The following is a 6,831-nucleotide window of genomic DNA, read 5'->3' as shown; positions in this document are numbered from 1 at the left end:
AAGAAATGAGTTATCAAGCTACAAAATGATATGGATTAATCTTAAAATTTTTTTTATTGTGGTAACATACATGCAACATAAAATTTGTCATTTTAATAATTTTAAAGTGTACAATTCAGTGGCATTAATTACATTCACAATGTATGCTACAATCAACACCATTCATTACCAAAATTTTTCATTACCCAAAGCAGAAACTCTGCACCCATTAAGCAATAGCTCCCCTTTCCTCTCCCACCAACACCCAGCCCCCTGGTAACCTCTAATCTACTTTGTCTCTATGAATTTACTTATTGTAGATATTTCATGTAAATGGAATTGTACAATATTTGTCATTTTTTTGTTTGGCTTAGTTCACTCAGCATAATGTTTTCAAGGCTCATCCATATTGTCCCATGAATCAGGACTTCATATCTTTTTAAGGCTTGAATAATATCCCATTGTATATATATATATATATATACCACATTTTGTTTATCCATTCATCTTTCGATGGACACTTGGGTTGTTTCCACCCTTTGGCTATTGTGAACAGTTGCTATCATGACCATTGATGTACAAGTATCTATTTGAGTCCCTGCTTTCAATTATTTTGGGTATATACCTAGAAGTGGAATTGCCAGGTCAAATGGCAATGCTGTGCTTAACTTTTGGAGGAACTGCCAAACTATTTTCTAAAGCAGCTGTGTCATTTTACATTCCCACCAGCAATGCACAAGACTTCCAATTTTTCCATATTCTTGCCACCTTGTTATTTTCCGTTTTTTTTTCTTTCAAAAATAATCTTAGTGGGTGTGAGGTGGTATCTCATTGTGGTTTTCAGTTACATTTCCCTAATAATAAAGATGCTGAGCATCTTTTCTTGTACTTATTGGCTATTTTTATGTCCTCTTTGGAGAAATGTCTATTCAAGTCCTTGGCCCAATTTTTTTTTTCTTTTCTTTATTTTTATTTTTTATTTTTTTGCATTTTTTTAATTAAATTCAGTTTTATTGAAATACATTCACACACCATACAATCATCCATGATATACAATCCACTGTCCACAGTATGATAACATAGTTATGCGTTCATCACCACAATCTATCTCTCAACATTTTCCTTACATCAGAAAGAACCAGAACAAGAATAAAAAATAAAAGTGAAAAAAGAACACCCAAATCATCCCCCCATCCCACCCCATTTGTCCTTTAGTTTTTATCCCCGTTCCTCCACTCATCCATACACTAGATAAAGGGGGTGTGATCCACAAGGTCTTCACAATCACACTGTCACCCCTTGTAATCTACATTATTATATAATTGTCTTCAGGAGTCCAGACTGCTGGGTTGGAGTTTGGTAGTTTCAGGTATTTACTTCTAGGTATTCCAACACATTAAAGCCTAAGAGGTGTTATCTATATAGTGCATAAGAATGTCCACCATAGTGACCTCTCGATTCCATTTGGAATCTCTCAGCCACTGAAACTATTTTGTCTCATTTTGCATCCCCCTTTTGGTCAAGAAGATACTCTCAGTCCCACGATGCCGGGTCCACATTCATCCCTGGGAGTTATACTCTGCGTTGCTAGGGAGATTTATACCCCTGGGAGATGGGTCCCATGTAGGGGGGAGGGCAGCGAGTTCACCTGTCGAGATGGCTCAGTTAGAGAGAGAGAGGGCCTTGACCCCTTTTTAAAGTGGGTAATTTTGTCTTTTTGTTGTTGGGTTGCAGGAGTTCTTTATATATTTTTGATAATAAATCTTTATCAGATATATAGTTTCCAAATGTTTTCTCCCATTCTGTAAGGCCTTTTCACTTTCTTGATGATGTCCTTTGATGTACAAATGTTTTTTAATTTTGATGAAGGCTAACATCTGTTTTTTCTTTTGTTGTTTGTGCTTTTGGAAATGTCCTTGTCATAGCCAAGAATCTGTTGCCAAATACAAGATCCTTAAAATTTTATCCTGTATTTTATTATAAGAGTCTTATGGTTTTAGCTCTTATATTTAGGTATTTGACCCCTGCTGAGTTATTTTTTGTACATGTGTGAGGTAGGGGTCCAACCTTCTACACATGGAAATCCAATTGTCCCAGCATCATTTGTTGAAAAGACTACTCTTTCTTTCTTTGAATAGACTTGGAAACCTTGTCAAAAATCAATTGGCCATAGATGTGAGGGTTTATCTCTGGATTCTCAATTCTAGTCCATTGGTCTATATGTCTGTCCTTATGCCAGTACCATGCTGTTTTGATTATGGTAGCTTGTAGTAAGTTTCAAAATCAGGAAGTGGGAGTCCTTCAACTTTGTTCTACCTTTTCAAGATTGTTTGGGCTAGTCAGGCTTCTTGCAATTCCATAGAGATCTGAGCATTGGCTCTTCCATTTATGCAAAAAACAAAAAAAATCCATTGTGATAGTGATCAGGATTGCACTGAATCTGTAAATTGCTTTGAGTAGTATTGCCATCTTAAAATATTAAATCTTCCAATTCATGAACATGAATATCTTTCCATTCATTTAGCTTTTTAATTTCCTTCAGCAACATTTTGTCATTTTTGGTGAGCAAGTCTTTCACCTCTTTGGTTAAATTTCCTAACATCTTTTGAACAGCCTTCCAATATTTGGGGAAATTCCAATATTATTAGTCCCACCTCCCCAAAGAAGGAGATAAGACCTCATTCCCAGTATCTTTAGCAGCCAGGACTCAGGCATGGACTGGACTCCCTCAGTCAGATGCACCTGTTTGAGCCTTTGATTAGAAAGTGAGCAACATGAGGAATCAGGCTCTGCTGGAAGTTTGGCACTTTGTTTGTACAGGAGGCTGCAAAGGCACATCACCTTTGACTGTGGTAGCAACAATGTCAGCTGTGACAGTTTCCTCACCAGGAAAGTTCTTCAGTGTGGTTCTACGCTTCATTCTTGGAAGCTTAGCCTGGGGTCACTTCTCCATCCCTCCCTAGGATTCCCTGAGCTATCCAGTATCCTTTTACTCTTTTCTCTGCTTAATGCAACAGAGTCAGCTTCTACTGGTAAAAACTAAGCAAACTAATGGATAAAGACTCCGCTGCTTAATACTCTTCAGTGGCTGAGCATACATTCTGGGATGTGTCCCAAATCTTTTGCATAGCCTAAAGCTCTTCCTTATTTGGGCTGCACCCACTTCTGTCCTTTACTCTGGTCACACAGAGCCACCCTGATCCTGACATGCTTTCTCAACTCCATATTTCTTCCCATAAAAAATCACCTAGAACACTGTCCTTCCATACCCACCTTCTCCATATAGGTAATGCCTACTTAGCCTGATTCACAGAAGAAAGGCCAGATTCATTTGATTCAGTGGCAGCCTCTGAGCAGGACAGGGAAGCACACATGTTCTTGAGATGGCTGCATGTTTCCTGCCTGCCCAAGCCTATTTCTCCAGTCTCCCTTCATGCCTATGAGCTCCTTCACTTCTTTCCAGAGAATTCCCTTTTTCTCACATTAGTCATTTCTACTGCTCACCGCCAAAGAGTCCTACTGGCATGGCTACCTTCTTCTATGTACTCCAATCCTCAGACTGCACTTATCTCTACCATAAACAAAACATTTTTAGGCCCTACTTCAAGAGTTGATTAGCTCCAATGGAAGCTCTGTGAGTGCAGGAACATGTCTGTTTTGTCTTTGAGTCTGCAGCTGTGAAGATATCTGGCACAAAGTAGATAAACAATGCATGTTTAATTTAGTGAGTGAATGGCAAGTTGTGGACAAGTGCTGCCATCTATAGGGAGAAATTTTATTTGACTCTTTTATAACGTTTTGGACAATGGCTATCAAGCAAAGATGAAACGATGATACTCCCTCCCTCATCTAAGTTATCATCATCATTGTTGTCGTCGTCAGATCCTCTGTGGTGGCCGGCCTCCAAGATGGCCCCTGATGACCCCTGTCTACTGGTATTTATGCCTTTGGGTTTTTCCTCCCCTGAAGGGTTGGTTTGTGTGACCAATAGAATGTGGCAGAATGATGGCATGTGACTTCCAAGGGTAGGTCATAAAAGACATTGTGACGTCTGCCTTGGTGTCTCTCTTGGAGCACTATATCTGAAGGAGGCCACCTGCCATATCATGGGATACTCAAACAGCCCTGTGGAGACGTCATGCACTGAGAAACTGAGGCTCCTGTCAAAAGTCATGTGAGTAAGACATCTTGGAAGGGGATCCTCCAGCCTGAATTGATACTTCAGAGGACTGTAGCCCTGGTCTGCATTTTGGCTGCAATCTCATCAGAGACCTTGAGCCAGAACCACCTAGCTAAGCCACCCCTAAATTCCTGATCCATGGAAACTGTGAGATAATGTTTTTTTAAGCTGTTAAGCTTTGGGGTGATTGTTATACAGTAAGAGATTACTAATATACCCTCTAACTTAGATTATGGATTACACACTGTTTTACATTTTGCTGTTATAATCTGTCTTATATAAGTTATTAATTATTTATCACCGACCAAGTTTTCTGTTTTTATTTTTTTGCTTAACAGGAATTTATTGGCTCATGGTTTCACAGCTGTTTGATTAAGTTTGCACAAAGTTTAGGTCTTCTTCCTGAGCTATTTATACATGCTTTCCTTAGCTGAATTTGACTTTCAGGTAAACACCTTAGGTCTGAATCTTCTTCATGCCCCTAATTAGATTTGTACCCTTTTTGTCACTCCTTAGTTCCTCTGAACCCTGGTTTCTTTACATCTGTCAAAATGAAGACAATATATTTTACCTAATTCATAGGAATAGCATGAAGATCAAAAGAGAAATGTATACACATTTTCTTGGAAACTGTAAAAGTGCATATGCAATAGAAGGAGAGAGCTCTAATAATTTATATGACAGCCTTGTCAGGTCTATTTGTGGGGAATTGTTGGTGTATAATAATGCCCCTATGTAGGAGAAGAGTAGCCATTTCCTAAGATATTTCAGGCTCATACTATTACTGCCACCCATTTGCTAATGAACTTTCCAAGAACTTGGAAGGTTGAGTTTCCACTGTGCTGGAAATCAAAGGAACCCCATTGCCAGAAAGTTCAGGTTAAAAAAAAATCCTTCAAGAAATTTTATATGCACACATAAATAAATATGTTTACACCTACCCATAAAAACATGAATGCAATATTATACAATGGTTCTGCAATTTTTTTAGGCTAAGAAAATTGCAGAACCGCTGTATATTGTATCTTACATATCTTATCCAATAGATTATATCAGTACATACTGACCTACTTCATTGTTTTATTAGCTTCTTAGATTTCCATTTTATAGATGTACCATAATTTAACCAATTTCTGTAGATGAATATTTTTTTAATAGAAATAGGCTATACCATTTAATATTTATGGAAGACATTTAGCATAGTGGTTAGAAGTTTCAGTTCTATTTTGAGTCAGATCCTGGCAATACTGCTAGCAGAGTGCCCTTAAGCTGTCCAAGCCTTGATTTCTCCAACTGAAAAACCAAGTCAAAACATCCATCTCCCAGAGTTATGAAGAGTAAATGAAATTGTGTGTGCAATACATCCGACATAGAACTTGGCACACAGGAAGCTTTCAAGAAACCATTTATTAGTGGTTCTTGAAAAACTGCACTTCAGCCTATTAATGCTGCTGTTTTGCTGCTGCTGTTGTTTACTGTAACAACTGAGAACAGGAAGAGATGGTGAATCTATAGACTGAAGAAGACCCCAGATTGAAAACAATTTGAGGGTTTCATCAATTTGTATTATTGCTATTGCTGTTTTCTCCATCACATTGTGAGCCTCTCAAGGTGGGCCCTACATCTGGAATTGATGAAGTCAGATCCCCAGATTTCAAACTGCTGGGGCAGAGTGCTTGGAAAGGAAGGGGGTGTATCTCAGCCCATCATCCCTTACAGAGTTTATATGTTGCTTGTATTGTACTTTCATATAAGCTTTGGTTTAATTAACTTCTAGGCAGAAAGAGTTTGAAAAACCATTCAGTTGGCTTCATTAATTCTTTTCTTCAGTCACCATTCATTTATTGAGCATCTTCCAAGCCCAGATGGTGTGTTAGGACTGAGATTCAAAGCCCCCAACTTCAGATGCCTACAACCTAATGGGGACACAAGTAATCCAACAATTACAATAGTGCCCATCTTATCCCATGAATCTTAAGCTCTGTAACACCGAACTTCTTACAGCTACCCTGAATACGCATGCCCATTTGACCTTTTCCCATCTTTGTATATACTGTTCTTTCTATATATATTGCCTGCCCCTACTTTTGTAATCTTTGAAAATCCCTATTTACACTTTAAAATATAGTTTAAATTCATTTGTTAACCCCTGAAGTTCCAGTTAACCACTCCTGTATCTTGTACATACTTCTGCTATTGCCCTTATCACATGCACCATAACGTTTGTTTTCTATTTGACTGTTACCCAACCTTAGAGGGCAGGGGACCTGCCATGTCGGAGAAGTATTATAAAATAGTGCTAAATTCATACTCTTTGTTTTAAAAATATTTATTTATGGTATAAATATATGCCAGGAGCAGGGCTAGGCGGTGAACAAACCTGGTCCTCGATCTGAAGAACTGCTGTTCTTGTGTGGGAGGCAGACAATACAGAAATTAGCAAATTAAAATAAAATTTCAGATGATAAGTTCTAAGGAAATAAACAGCGCGATATAGCAGCAGTAGCTGGGGACACCAAATACGACAATATTCTGGGCTCTGACATACATTATCCACTTTAATTCTTTAGGAACAATACGCTGCGGACACACAAGTGGAGAAAGCTACCTGGGTTCTCCCTAAGACTTTTCAGCAGGTGCCACTGGAACTGGGCGTGGAAGAACTGACAGCA

The sequence above is a fragment of the Choloepus didactylus genome, chromosome 8 (assembly GCF_015220235.1).
Source record: "Choloepus didactylus isolate mChoDid1 chromosome 8, mChoDid1.pri, whole genome shotgun sequence".
NCBI classification, from domain to species: Eukaryota; Metazoa; Chordata; class Mammalia; order Pilosa; family Megalonychidae; genus Choloepus; species Choloepus didactylus.
The sequence above is the reverse complement of the archived record's forward strand: the minus strand, read 5'-3'. Positions refer to the sequence as shown.